The sequence below is a fragment of the Heterodontus francisci genome, chromosome 31 (genome assembly GCF_036365525.1).
Source record: "Heterodontus francisci isolate sHetFra1 chromosome 31, sHetFra1.hap1, whole genome shotgun sequence".
NCBI lineage: Eukaryota > Metazoa > Chordata > Chondrichthyes > Heterodontiformes > Heterodontidae > Heterodontus > Heterodontus francisci.
In genome coordinates this window covers 26,243,135-26,257,110 of record NC_090401.1, presented here as the reverse complement: position 1 = coordinate 26,257,110, position 13,976 = coordinate 26,243,135, and the positions used below count along the sequence as shown (strand labels likewise).

Genomic DNA, 13,976 nt, shown 5'->3' with positions numbered 1-13,976 from the left:
TCTGGAATCAACTACCATCTATAGAGCTTACGGTCTTTTGCTTGAGTATTGCTGCAATATTTCTTTTTATTCATTCACAGGATGTGGGTGTCACTGACAAAGCCAATATTCATTGTCCCTAACTGTCCTTGAGAAGGTGGTGGTGAGCCGCCTTCTGGAACCGCTATCACCTGTGAGGTGCAGGTACTGATAGTGCTGTTAGGTAGGGAGTTCCCGATCTTTGACCCAGCAATGAAGGAATGGTAGTACATTTGTAAGTCAGGATGGTGTGTGACGAGGACAGGCATTTGTAGGTTGCAGTGTTCCCAGGCACCTGCTGCCTTTGTCCTTCTAGGTGGTAGAGGTTGTGTGTTTGGGGGGTGCTGTCAGAGAATTCTTGGCAAGTTGCTGCAGTGCATCACACTGCAGTCATGGTGTACTGGTAGTGGCGAGATTGAATGTTTAAGGTGGTGGATGGGGTACCGATCAAGCGTGCTGCTTCGTCTTGGATGGTGTCAAGCTTCTTGAGTGTTGGAGTTGCACTCATCCAAGCAAGTGGAGGGTATTTCATCACACTCCTGAATTGTGCCTTGCAGATGATGGAAGCTCTGGGGAGTCAGCAGGTGAGTCAGTGACCTGCCACAATATTTATGTGGCTGGTCCAGTTAAGTTTCTGGTCAATGGTAACCCTGAGGATGTTGATAGTTGGGGATTCAGCAATGGTAATGCCATGGAATATCAAGAGGGGTTGATTAGACTTTCTTTTGAAGATGGTCATTGGCTGCCACTTGTGTAGCATGAATGCCACTTGCCACTTATCAGCCCAAGCCTAAATTCTGTTCAGCTCTTGCTGCATGCGGGCATGGACTGCTTCAGTATCTGAGGAGTTGTGAATGGAACTGAACACTGTACAATCATCAGCGAACATCCCCACTTCTGACCTTTTGGTGGAGGGAAGGTAATTGATTAAGCAGCTCATGGCACAGACTCTGTAGGCCGAAGGGCCAGTTTCAGTGCTGTATCTCTCTATAACTCTATGGTTGGGCCCAGGGCACTACCCTGAGGAACTCTTGCAGTGATGCCGTGGGTCTGAGATGATTGGCCTTCAACATCCACAACTATCTTCCTTTGTGCTAAGTATGACTCCAACCAATGCAGAGTTTTCTCCCTGAATCCCATTGACTTCAATTTTACTTGGGTTTCTTGATGACTCATTTGATCAAATGCTGCCTTGATGTCAAAGGCAGTCACCCTCACCTCTGGTATTTAACTATTTTGTCCATGTTTGAACCAAGGTTGTAATGAGGTCTGGAACAGAATGGTCCTGAAGGAACCCAAACTGGTTATTGGTGAGTAAATGCCACTTGACAGCATTGCCTTTGGCACCTTTCATTATTTTGCTAATGATTACGAATAGACTGATGGGGAGCAATTGACCGAATTGGATTTGTCCTGCTTTTTGTCAACAGGACATACCAGGACAATTTTCCACTTTGCCAGGTAGATTCCAGTATTGTGACTGTACTGGAACAGCTTGGCTAGAGGTACTGTTAGTTCTGGAACACAAACCTTCAGCACTACCACCAGATGTTATTAGGGCCCATTGCCCTTGCTGCATCCAGTGCGTTCAGCTGTTTTATGATATCACGTGGAGTGAATCGAGTTGGCTGAAAACTAGCTTCTGTGATGACTTCAAAAAGAGGTCCGATGAATCAGCCATTTGGCATTTCTGGCAGAAGGTGGTTGCAAATGCTGCAGCCTTGTCTTTTGTTAATAACTTCTTTCCCTTACTTGTATTCCGTGGAGGATGATCAATGTCCTTTGCATTGTTACTGATGACATTTCACATTTTCATTCATTAAATTGCCCTTTCCCGAGCATTATGCTGTACCATGACAGAGGCAGAAACGCAGCTACAAGACTTTATTTTTCCAAAAATATACTTCATTCATAAACATCTGTAAAAAACACATTACAAAACAGTACCAAATTGACATTCCAATAAGTGCAAAGGAAATCAGTTTTCTTCAACATAGGAGTGAGTTGCCTCACAACTCTTCCATTCCATTTTACATGCCGTGTACATTTTACAGCTAAACTACATTCGGTGTATACAGCCTGAGGGGTTTCCCATGGTACCAGCCCCTCAATTTACTATGGCAGGAGGACCTTACACAGTGGTCTTTCCACTTTGAGCCTTTGCCGCGGCTGCCCCAAGCTTCAGTGCGTCCCTCAGCACGTAGTCCTGGACCTTGGAATGTGCCAGTCTGCAACACCCGGTCGTGGACAACACTTTGCGCTGGAAGACCAGCAAGTTTTGGGCAGACCAAACAGTGCCTTTCACCAAATTGATGGCCTCCAGCAGCAGTTGATGTTTATCGCGGTGTGCGTCCCTGGGAACAGCCCGTAAAGCACAGACTCCTGTGTTAGAGCTCCTTGAGATAAACCTCGACAAAAACCACTGCATCTCTTTCCACACCTGCTTTGCAAAGGCACATTCCAGAAGGAGGTGGGCAACAGTCTCTTCCCCACCACAGCCACTTCGAGGTCAGCGTGCGGAGGGGGTGAGACTCTGGGTGTGGAGGAAGGATCTGACGGGGAGGGCCCTTCTCACCATCAGCCATGCTACGTCTTTGTGCTTGTTTGAAAGTTCTGGTGATGAGACATTCTGCCAAATGACTTTCGCAGTCGGCTCGGGGAACCATCCGACAGGATCCACCATCTCTTTATCCTGTAGGGCCCCTTGAGGACCATGCAGACAACTGCCTGATGGATTGGTGATCAAGGGCGCTTATCCGCACAAACTTTTCCACGAAGGATAGTTGGTACGGCACAGTCCAACTGGAAGAAGCGTTCCACAGCAATGTGACTAGACCCATCGCAACACTAGGGACAGATAGAACCTCAGCATGTAGTGACACTTGGTGTTTGCATACTGGGGCTCTACACACAGCTTGATGCAGCCACACACGAAGGTGGTCATCAGGATGAGGGCGACGTTTTTCCCGCCCTTATCCAGAGGTTTGAACATCATGTTCCTCCAGACACGGTCCATTTTGCATCTCCAGATAAAGTGGAAAATGGTTCGGGTGGCCGCCACAGCGCAGGGGTTGGGTATGGGCCAGACCTGCGTCATATACAGCAACATGAATGCCTTGCACCTGATGACCAGGTTCTTACCCACAATGGAGAGAGATCGCTGCTCCCACATGCTCAGTTTATGGTGTACCCTGACTCCTCGCTCCTTCCAGGTTTTGGTGCACGCCCCGACCCTTCCGAACCATATCCCCAGCACCTTCACATAGTCTGACCGGACAGTGAACGGGACAAAGGATCGGTCGGCCCAGTTCTCAAAGAACACTGTGGGTGGCACAGTGACGAGCACCGCAGCCTCACAGCTCCAGTGACCCGGGTTCTGTTCTGGGTACTGCCTGTGTGGAGTTTGCAAGTTCTCCCTGTGTCTGCATGGGTTTCCGCCGGGTGCTCTGGTTTCGTCCCACCACCAAAGACTTGCAAGTTGATAGGTAAATTGGCCGTTGTAAATTGCCCCTAGTGTAGGGAGGTGGTAGGAGAATGGTGGGGCTGTGGTAGAGAATATGGGGTTAATGTAGGATTAGTATAAATGGGTGGTTGTTGGTCGGCACAGACTCGGTGGGTCGAAGGGCCCGTTTCAGTGCTGTATCTCTAAATAAATAAATAAAGCATAGCCTCGTTCTTGCCGCGGTTTACTTTGACTCCTGAGGCCAGTTCGAACTGGTCGCAGATACTCATCAGTCTGTGAACGGACAGCAGATCCGAGCAGAAGACAGCAACGTTGTCCATGCACAGGGAGGCTTAGACTCGAGTGCCTCTGCTGCCTGGGATTGTCACTCCTCTAATGCCCGCATTCTTCCTAATGGACTCAGCAAAAGGTTCTATACAGCAAACAAACAAGATAGGAGAGAGGGGACAGCCCTCTGACTCCAGATTGGATCAGGAAACTTTCTGATTCCCACCCATTGATTGAGACTGCACTACTGATGTTTGTGTAGAGCAGTTTGATCCAATTGCAGATTCCCTCCCCAAACCCCATTTTGGAGAGCACGTCCATCATGTATGTGTGCGATATCCTGTCAAAAGCCTTCTCCTGGTCCAACCTGATCAGACAGGTGTCCACCCTCCTGTCCTGTACATAGACAATTGTATTCCTGAGTAGCACGAGACTATCAGAGATCTTCCTGCGGGGTACAGTACTGGTCTGGTCAGGGTGGATCACCAACTCCAGAGCAGACTTGACCCGACTGGCGATGACTGGACAGAATCTTGTAGTCAACATTAAACAGTGAGATGGGCCACCGATTTCTGCCCTCTCCCCTTCCGCTTGTAGATGAGGGTGATGATGCCTTTCCTCATGAATTCTGACCTGCTGCCCTCATACTTTCTGCAGATCTGGGCCGATCCAGTCCCACAGAGCCGCATACAACTCAACTGGTAAGCCGTCGCTTCCAGGAGTTTTACTCGTCACGAAGGACCTGATGGCCTTTGTCAGCTCATCCAGAGTTAGCGGTTTGTCCAGACTCTCCCACATGCTGTCATCTAAGACCTCTGTGATAGATGACAAGAAGGACCGGGAGGCCGTGCTGTCCCTGGGTTTCACATCGTACAGCCCAGCAGAAAAGGATTTGCTAATCCTTGGTATGTCAGACTGCTAAGACGTTACCGAGCCATCCTCTTCCTTCAGGCTGCTGATCAGAGAGCTCTCTATGTGTACCTTTTAGAAGAAAAAATGTGAGCACATCTCATCCTGCTCAACAGAACGGACTGTGGACCGGAAGATGATCTCGGAGGCCTCTGTGGCAAAGAGTGAGGCCTGCCAGCTCTTCACCTTTTGGAGATCCTCCATGACCTCGACCCCCATCGACTGCAGCCGGAGCAGATTCGGCATTCTTTTCAAGAGTCGGGACATTTCCCTCTGTCTCTCTCTCTTGCCCTCTGAACACCTTTGAAGATAAACAACCTCTTGATGTTCTCCTTAATCGCCTCCCACCAGTGAACTGGAGACTCAAAGAGGGGTTTCACAGTTCTCTAACCTATTTAATCCCTTTTGAGTTCCTCAACATTCTCTGGGGTTAGCAGTGTAGCATTGAACTTCCATGTCCCCCTGCCAACCCGCTGGTCATCCTGTATGTGACCGACGGCCAGTAAGAGGCAATGGTCAGAGAAGAACACCGGCTCGACGTCAGTGGATCAGACCATGAAAGCACGGGACACAAACAGGACGTCAGTCCTGGAACAGGCACACCCGTCTGGTCTGGTCCAAGTGTATCTATGCTGCGCTCTGTCTGCAGGATTGCTGAAGACGTCATGCAACTTAGCATCTTTTACTGTTTCTATTAGGAATCTGGACGTAGTGTCCAGTTTGCTGTCGTCTCTGCTGGATCGTCCAGCTGTGTTAATGATGCAATTGAAGTCACCGCCTAGAATGACCGGTCTGGATGTTGCCAGCAGCAGTGGGAGCTGCTGGAAAACGGTCAGCCGCTCACTGCATTGAGCCGGGGTGTACACATTGATCAACCGGAGCACAGCATTGTTGTACATTGCATCTGCTAAGAGGAATAAATCGCCCACCACCTCCTTAACTTTGGAGATGAAGTTGCCTCCTCGCAGCAGAATACCCAGGGCGGAGGAACAGGAATCATTTCCTCCTCACCAGATTGATGGCCTGTGCGACCACCATCACAACCATTGCCTGTTGGTGCTGAGGTGTGGTATTCCACACACCTGCAGAAACAGGTGAGCTTTGACCTTGGCGAGGTAGTCCAAAGTCGAAACTCATCGCGTTGTGGATTTAACCCGATGCATGTTAATCGAAGCAATCTTTCTACCCATTTTAAAGTTGGGTGTTGCTTCCCACACCAGGTGGCCTTGCTAGTCCCAGTCTTTGAGTATGTTCCTGCATACCCATAGTGTACACAAGCTGTTTCACATTCGTTGGGCTCAGAAACTCCTCCTGGTTACTCATGGGGGGTTTGTTCCACTGGGGTGACATCTGGGGGGTCTTGTAGACAGCGAGGCTTGAGCTGTCCTCTGCTGTTGGTGTCTTTCCCCTTTGTTTCTCCTCGAGGACATCACTGCTCCCGGTTTCCCAGAGCTGGAGCGCACCTGACAGGTCGTTGCGCTCGGTTTCCTGGAACTGAGGTGCGCTGGGCATCTCACTGGCTTCGGCTCTTTGGGTTTGGGGCATGCTGGGCCCATCACAGCTTCCAGTGCCCCAGAGCAGCGGGGCTTTATCTTCCAGCTCCTTTGAGTTCTGCCGCTTCTTTTGCAGGTGCCGTAGTTCTGGCCCTTCCTTGTCCAATGAGGAGCTGCCGTAGTCTGTCTCAGATGGTAGCCCCCCTCTTGCCACTGATTTGGGTGGTGGGTGTTCCTTTTTTGGAGGTTTCCTCTTTGTGGTTTTCCTTTGTACTAATTGCTACTGACCAGTTTGTCCAGCTGCTGCCTCCTCCTCCATTCCATTGATTCTGTCTGTAGAGGAGGGGTTTCCTGGCACAGGGTAGGTGTTGGGTTGCTGGTTGTAGCTGCCTCCCCTTTCTTCTTCTTCTCAGGTAGACTTTCCTCTCTGCAAGACCTCTGCTTTATCCATTCAATGACCAGTTGCTCCCACCTCCCTGCCTCTTGTTGTGGAAGTATCTGACCTCTGCTCTCCGCCTCCCCCAAAGTGACCAGGCTAAGACAAGTAATTCAACAGATGAAGAATTTAATCTTCCTGCACAACAGGACACAACTTCATTTTAGCTCCAAAACACTATGTTCTACTGTTGTTAAACTTGCAAAATTCACTTGTTATGCTATTTGAGATGGCCATCATTAATCATGTAAATTATGTTGCATTTGCACGCGGACAGTAGGTTAATTAGATAAAAGACTTTCATTTATAACCGCCAAAAGCAAATACTGTATTTAGTTACAAAACTCTGAAATGTGCTAATCATACTATTTAGGATAATTTTGTTGATGAATTATTCTAATAAGACCTCATTTGTATCCGCACATCATAATTAGAACACAGATTTTCCCCTTCTGCAAGCACTGCTTTTATGAACTTCTGGCAATAAAAAAAAATTCTGGGATTTTAGATAAACTATTTTTAAATTAAATTAATTTGGTTTGACATACAAAAATTGCATCTATTGTGTCAGATTCTAACTCAGCAATCTTGGCTGGGACAAAGGTGATTTGTTTGTTTTACCCCACTTGCAAGAAACAATAAGCAGGGAATGGGCAGAGGGGTGCAGTAATCTAGATTGAATAGTTTGGCTGTGGTCCAAATAGTTAAAAAAAAAAATTACTGAAGTGACTTTAACACCACCTTGAAAATAGTTGATTTATTGATTCAATCATAACTGATTAAAAAATATATAAAACAAACTCTAGTTCACAGAAGGCCAAGAACCTTGGGACATTGTGTGCCTTTAATTTATTTAATAAACATCATGAATTGCGCAAGCAATTCCCAGAGCAAAAAAGAAAACACAAAATGACTACTGGAAGTGTGCGTAAATGAGGGCTGTACAATACGTTTTGGGCAGATACTGGGTCACTTTTGGTAAAACCAGCTGAACTTAGTTACATAAGCACTACGTCAACAGTTCTTTGCCACAGTTTCATTTTCTCCCCTTCTTGATTTACTGGCCAGGTGAAATGATCAGTGCTGTCACTTCTAAGTATGTGTATATTCTTAATTTGCAGATTCACCCTGAAAGAGATTGTAAGGCATGCCCACAGAAGCCAAGTATGATAAGGTATTTACAGCACAGAAACAGGTCATTTGGCCCATTAGATCCACGCTGATGTTTATGCTCCATATGACCCTCCTCCCACCACTCTTCATTTAACCCTATCAGTATAAGCTTCTATTCCTTTCACCCTCATGTACTTATCTCGCTTCCCCTTGAATACATCTGTGCTATTCACTTCAACTACTCCCGATTGTAACAAATTCCACATTCTAACCAATCTCTGGGTAAAGAAGTTTCACCTGAATGCCCTTTTGGGTTTACTGGTATTATATGATATTATAGTCATCAGGTGGCAGGACCGAATCTCCAATGCAGAAGTCCTTGAGGCGGCCAACATCCCCCACATAAACACCCTACTGAACCAGCGGCGCTTGAGATGGCTTGGCCATGTGAGCTGCATGGAAGATGGCAGGATCCCCAAGGACGCATTGTACAGTGAGCTCATCACTGGTATCAGACACACCGGCCGTCCATGTTTCCGCTTTAAAGACGTCTGCAAATGCGACATTAAGTCCTGTGACGTTGACCACAAGTCGTGGGAGTCAGTTGCCATTGATCGCCAGAGCTGGCGAACAGCCATAAAGGCGGGGCTAAAGAGTGGCGAGTCAAAGAGACTTAGCAGTTGGCAGGAAAAAAGACAGAAGCACAAGGAGAGAGCCAACTGTGTAACAGCCCCGACAACCAATTTTATCTGCAGCGCCTGTGGAAGAGTCTGTCACTCTAGAATTGGCCTTTCTAGCCATTCCAGGTGCTGCTCCACAAACCACTGACCACCTCTAGGCGCTTACCCATTGTCTCTCGAGACAAAGGGGCCAAAGATATGATATTTATGCAACCCTTGTTCTGACCTTACCCACAAATGGAAACAGCTTCTCTACGTCTGCCCTATCAAAGGTATGAGTTGGGTCTGTGATTCTACACAGTGAGCGTTGGAAGGCTGTTCAACTGCAACGGGTATCGCTGTTCATCATAATCCACTTCTAAACCCATAATTGGCGCACATGCACTTACCAACAGGAGTCACTGGATAGTGATCAGGATCAGAGGCCTTGATTTTTAAAAGGTAATGACACTATGCTTCTTAATGTATTTCATTGCACTACATTTTGTGATGTACTAACCGAACAGACAACAAAATATGTTAAACAGTTGCAACACTAAGACCCCGTATCAAATCAAAATGAGTCTCATTCAACACTATGTGCAGTCTGCAGTGTATACAGCAGCCTTCTAAAACAAAATGTGTTGCAAGTGAGTGACTTCAAATATATGCCACTAAAATAAAGGCGGCACTAGGTTTACCAAAGACTGAATGTGATCCCTGAAGTCAAACGTAATTTCTTCAGTTCTTTTCAGAACACATTAGTAACCTTCCCTTTATTGAAGATATAAGTTGAGAATTGTTGTTTTAATTGCATTAATTGTGCCACTAGTTTCAAACAACACATGTCCCAAACCAATTGTCCATTGCACTGCAAGAATTTAAGATATTATTTAAGATCTGTGCATAATATGCTTTGCGGGGAGGGGGGGGGGGAACAGCTGCTGTAAATATCATATTTTCCAATCGAATGATCCAGTGCCACAGCAACTACAGCAAAGTGAAGTATGCAAAATATGACTGACGAATAAAAAATGACATTTTGGAAGATATCCTAATATTAACTGATATGGGGTTGCACAAAACATAGTTCCATGCTTCCAAGAACCACGGAGACTGTGTTCAGTGGATATGAAGATGGCTAAACCTGTGCCTTTCCCTCTGTCCCAATCCCACTGCTTTTTTCCCCCAATCAATAGCAAAAGCAATGCTGTCCATACAAAGGCTCTCAACAGCACAAATACAGCATTGGACTGCAAGGAAGCTGACATGATGACAGTGCATGCACTGAGTCTTCCCTTTAACTTGAGTTTTCATTTTGACACCAGTGCTTCAATTCAATTCGTTTGAAAAGGAATTGCAGAATGAAAAAATAGGAAAAAAAACAAAGTGGCCTATTTATTTTGAACACATACAGCACTTTCAAAATTTGTTTCCATAATTCATTATAATAGATGCATTTGACTATGACCAAGTTACAATAGACTAAATATAAAGACATTTTTAAAAAAAACTGAGCATACAAAATGAAGCAATCAATTGCATCACTTGTTCCTCAAAGACAACAATGTCAAAGATTCATTTAGATACTTCTAAGGTCTTCATCCCCTTGAATTTCTCTTCCAGATTTCAGCAACATTAATTTTTCAATAGAGCAAAATCAAACTGCAAAAGAGAACTAACGAAAAGGTGCTTGTCCACAGGCAGTGGTCAGTACTTTACGTAACTCAGCAATGACAGCTTAAAAAAACTAAAATTAGTTTCAGTGCATAGGCATCCCACTGACTGAGATGTTTATTCTTCCTAATGATCCTCACTTCTAGTTGTTTTTCAGCTGTTTTGCACACTCTTGATTTGTATGTATAATGCTATGCCTGAAGCTCAACTAGAAAAATTCAGTCGGGAAATTAAAGATTCAGGCAAACGCATTCTTCTGATACATCGTAGAGCACTTACCTTATTGAGTTTTAAATGTCCAGCTGCTCAAATGCTTCCTGCGCAGTGAAAAAGTTTTAAACACTTTCCTCAAGTTTCATAACGAGTCGTAAGCAGTGCTATTGTTTGTGGATTTACTGCTTCACCCAGCTGAAATAGCTCTGTAGATTTTCAGGTATGTTGAATAATCATCTATATGTGGAGTAGGGACCAGATTTTAATGAAAGCTTGTGAAAAGCACAGGAAGAGCAGAATTAAATGAGTTTGTTTTGAACCAAGAAATCAGAGTAAATTGCACAGATTTCCATACATGACTTCAAGCAGCACTTCCTGAAAGGTTGCCAAAAAATTCTTTTTTTAGGAACTGCCAGAAATGCTGTTTATGTAAAAGGAAGAAAGGTCTGCAAGTCAGTCAAATGTATGATAGTTTTTTTTAAAAAAACGCTACTGGATTTGTCGCTCCAACAAGCAAAACTTGTCTTCATATTGAAAATGAGGAAAATAAATTAAGTTTTGCAACCTTCACACTTGTGCTATTTTAAGTTTACAGTGCACAAAATATTCCACTTGCAAACTTACAAGAAGTTCATTAACTTCACAACCCTTTTCATTAAACGTGATACTTCTGATAGACTGCAATCAAGCACTCAGATAATGCAGCTTAGAGGGTAAATTGCCCATTTACTTGAAGCAAAGGCAATAAAGGAAAGTGAAACGTTAGGGAATGAAGCAACGAGCATCATTTTTGTGCACATTGTTGTAACTGGTTACAGAGCACCTAGGTAGAGGCCACGCTTGAGTGAGGGGAGAGGTTGTTCTCTTCACACCACTCACATTACGAATGGGGAATATCAGAGCGTGAATCCTAAAGATGACATCGGAAAACACACCAACAAACTTCTTATTAGTTTAGTTTAATCTTTAACCTCATCAACACTCAGGGATTTATTGATTGTAATGGAAAATAAAGGCAGGCAGAGTCCCATGTCTCTCAGCTTTACTCATGTGCTTCAATACATATTTGATAGGTTAATTGCAAAAGGATATAATTTTATTTTGGTGAACCTAAAATTTCAGCGCACTTTCCGGAAGCATTTATACAAGTATGGCAGAAGTCTAATTTTTTAACTTCTGCAATTGTTTTATCTTTGCCCTCCTTCTTTTTACTCCTGCAATATAGTGACTGATGATTCTGCTTCCAAATCAACTAGAACACATACAGCTTAATTGATTTTAAATATATGAACTTGCCCCAAAGTGCCAAGTATGTGGAAAGTAAATGTAGTCTAACGACACTGAAAAGCAATCTTAAATGTAATACAGATCTACTCACACTGCTGAAGATATTGAAGACACATGTTGCTTTGGCTTGCTATCTCTGCAGTCTTCTGCACATTAGTGGTTGAGTAGTGATTTTGAATGAATGCACAATTTTCAGCATACAGCAGAGTAGTGTCTCAGCAAACTCCCATGAGAAATTATCCATTTATAAGTAGGAATTAGGGTTAAAAAGAAAAAGTGACTTGGCCATAGAGGAGCAACTGTTCAGCTGAATACCAGGGAGGTGAATAGCTCAACTCATGGAAGATACCTGGCAAGGAGAACCAGCCCAGTTATCGACCAATAAACATATAGGAACATCAGAGCTACAGGTTCAATCATCATTAAACTGCCAAAATCTTCAGCATTGCTGGAGGGTAAGACATGGAAAATATTGAACACTTACCTACAGCCAACACTGGCTGAGAACTGACAGTCAATTCCATCCTTTAACCCAATCATCTCCCTTCAACGAAATGGTGCATACCTTGGGGGAATTCAAAAATACTGGGAGACATTGGAGGGATTTAAAGCCATGAAAAAAAATAAGTAAAAGAAAAAGGAGTGGCAAGGTGCTATCATCCAAGAAGCTGTGCATCAGTTCATAATTGCATTCTGAACTGAACATGTTATTGGTCTCTTCACCCTTGAATCTCCAACAGAGGGTTACAGGGTGACATTAATAAAAGCCCAGAGGAGGTTACGTGCCTTTCTTCTCTGTTGGAGTGTAATGCATGGTGCAGCTTATTCTGGAACAAAGAAATGGAGGGAAACATATAGGCCACAAAATTCGGCTCCATAGCGCCTGTAATTATGATGCAACAGGTGTTGTTTCCCATCCAAAATGGCATCTGTGCTGTGCACACACTTTTGGGGCTGGATTTTACCAAGCCCACGATGTTGGACTCTGTGGCGGGGGAGGCCGGTAAATGGTTTGATTCAGCTGGATCCTCCCAGCAGTGGTGAGACTCAGTAGCGGCAACCCCACCCCCACCGCTGGGCGACAGAAATAGCATGACAATATTTAAATGAATAAATTTAAATAAACTTACCTGAAATCATCTGGGCCCGCTGCAATCTTCAGCACAGCGGCTGGCACACTCATGACTTCAATTCCCTGTCCGGCGAAAGTCAACGTGACACCGGTGGAGGAAGGTGGGGTGGGGGGGGTGGGGAAGGAGTTAATATTTTCAGTCCAGGGGTTGGTGGAAACGGGGTCAAATAAACGTAATGGGTGTAGGGGATGGTGGGACGGGGTGAACTTTAAACTTTGTGCAGTTTGGTGGAGAGGTCAGATTTAAAAGGAAAGTGTTTTGGTGGGAGGGGGAAGGGCAAATAGCTAATGTCATTGTTATTGGGGGGTGGGAAAGGGGCATTAGAAATTTATTGGATAAATTTTGGGGGGGGGAATACAGCTTTAAAAATTCAAATTGACCGGCAGGGCTGGCTGCACTTTAAAAATGGCACTAGTGCCTGCACACAAGCAGCTGACGCCATTGCCATGGATGGACAGACCATCCCTCCATGTGATTAGGGGGTGGGGCAGGCCACCCCAGCTAGTTAAATGAGCCACTGCACAGGAGATTGCAGCTGCTCCATGGCGTGCGCCATTTTTTGAGCTTGTTGCCAAGATCAGCGCAGGCTCTTAAAATCTAGCCCCTGGTGTGGGCCACACCAGATGCTATTTTGAATACATCAGTAGTGCCAGCAATAGGAGCATGCACGAGGGCCTGGTTATTTAAAGGCTGCTGGGGGTGTAAGCAGGTGCGTACATGATTTGAAGAGCACATTCTCAGAGGTCAACACTGGGTCTCACCACCTTTGAAATGCGAAGCCAGTTTTAATGGGATGCCAGGAGGGAGGGAGTGGCAACCCCACATGTCTCCAATTAAGTGCCTGTTGAGCTCATTGTCGAGCTCAAAACAGGCTGGTCAGCAGCAGTTTACAATTTTCAATGGAAGGGCATGGGTTTAGAAGATGTGAACTATATGGGCAGGGGGGTATCAGGGCTATGGGAAGGTGTGATTGACATAATGCAGAGGCCCAAAATGAAGCTCAGCTGCTCCAAAAGTGTCAGAGTAGCCACCGCTGGAGCTGCGAGACTGGTTTTATTCTGTAGTGAGTGGGAAGAATCTGGAGTGGGACATGAGACTGCTGGCATCATTTGGGCACCTGGGGTTGGCCAGGGAAGGCCTGGTGAACACACAAAACCCAGTTGGACATTGGACAGAGCAGCCAGGATGAGCAGCAGATGCAACTTCTTGGATAGGAGGCGGCCAGAAGAGCATAGCAGGGGCTGCAAGAGGAAGACGACGCTACCCAAGACATTGGGTCGACCACCCAAGAGTCAGCTACCGGTAAAT

The 13,976-nt window shown here is 45.3% G+C and overlaps 1 protein-coding gene across 1 annotated transcript in view; it reads right to left on the bottom strand.

Annotated features, from left to right (window-relative positions):
* The window catches only part of LOC137347099 (angiopoietin-2-like), a 218,154-nt gene extending 207,614 nt beyond the window's left edge, over positions 1–10,540 (bottom strand). The window contains exon 1 of the mRNA XM_068011190.1: positions 10,315–10,540. The gene's annotated coding sequence lies outside the window, so the exon portion shown is untranslated. The remainder of the gene's footprint in view (positions 1–10,314) is intronic.
* Positions 10,541–13,976: the final 3,436 nt, after the last annotated feature.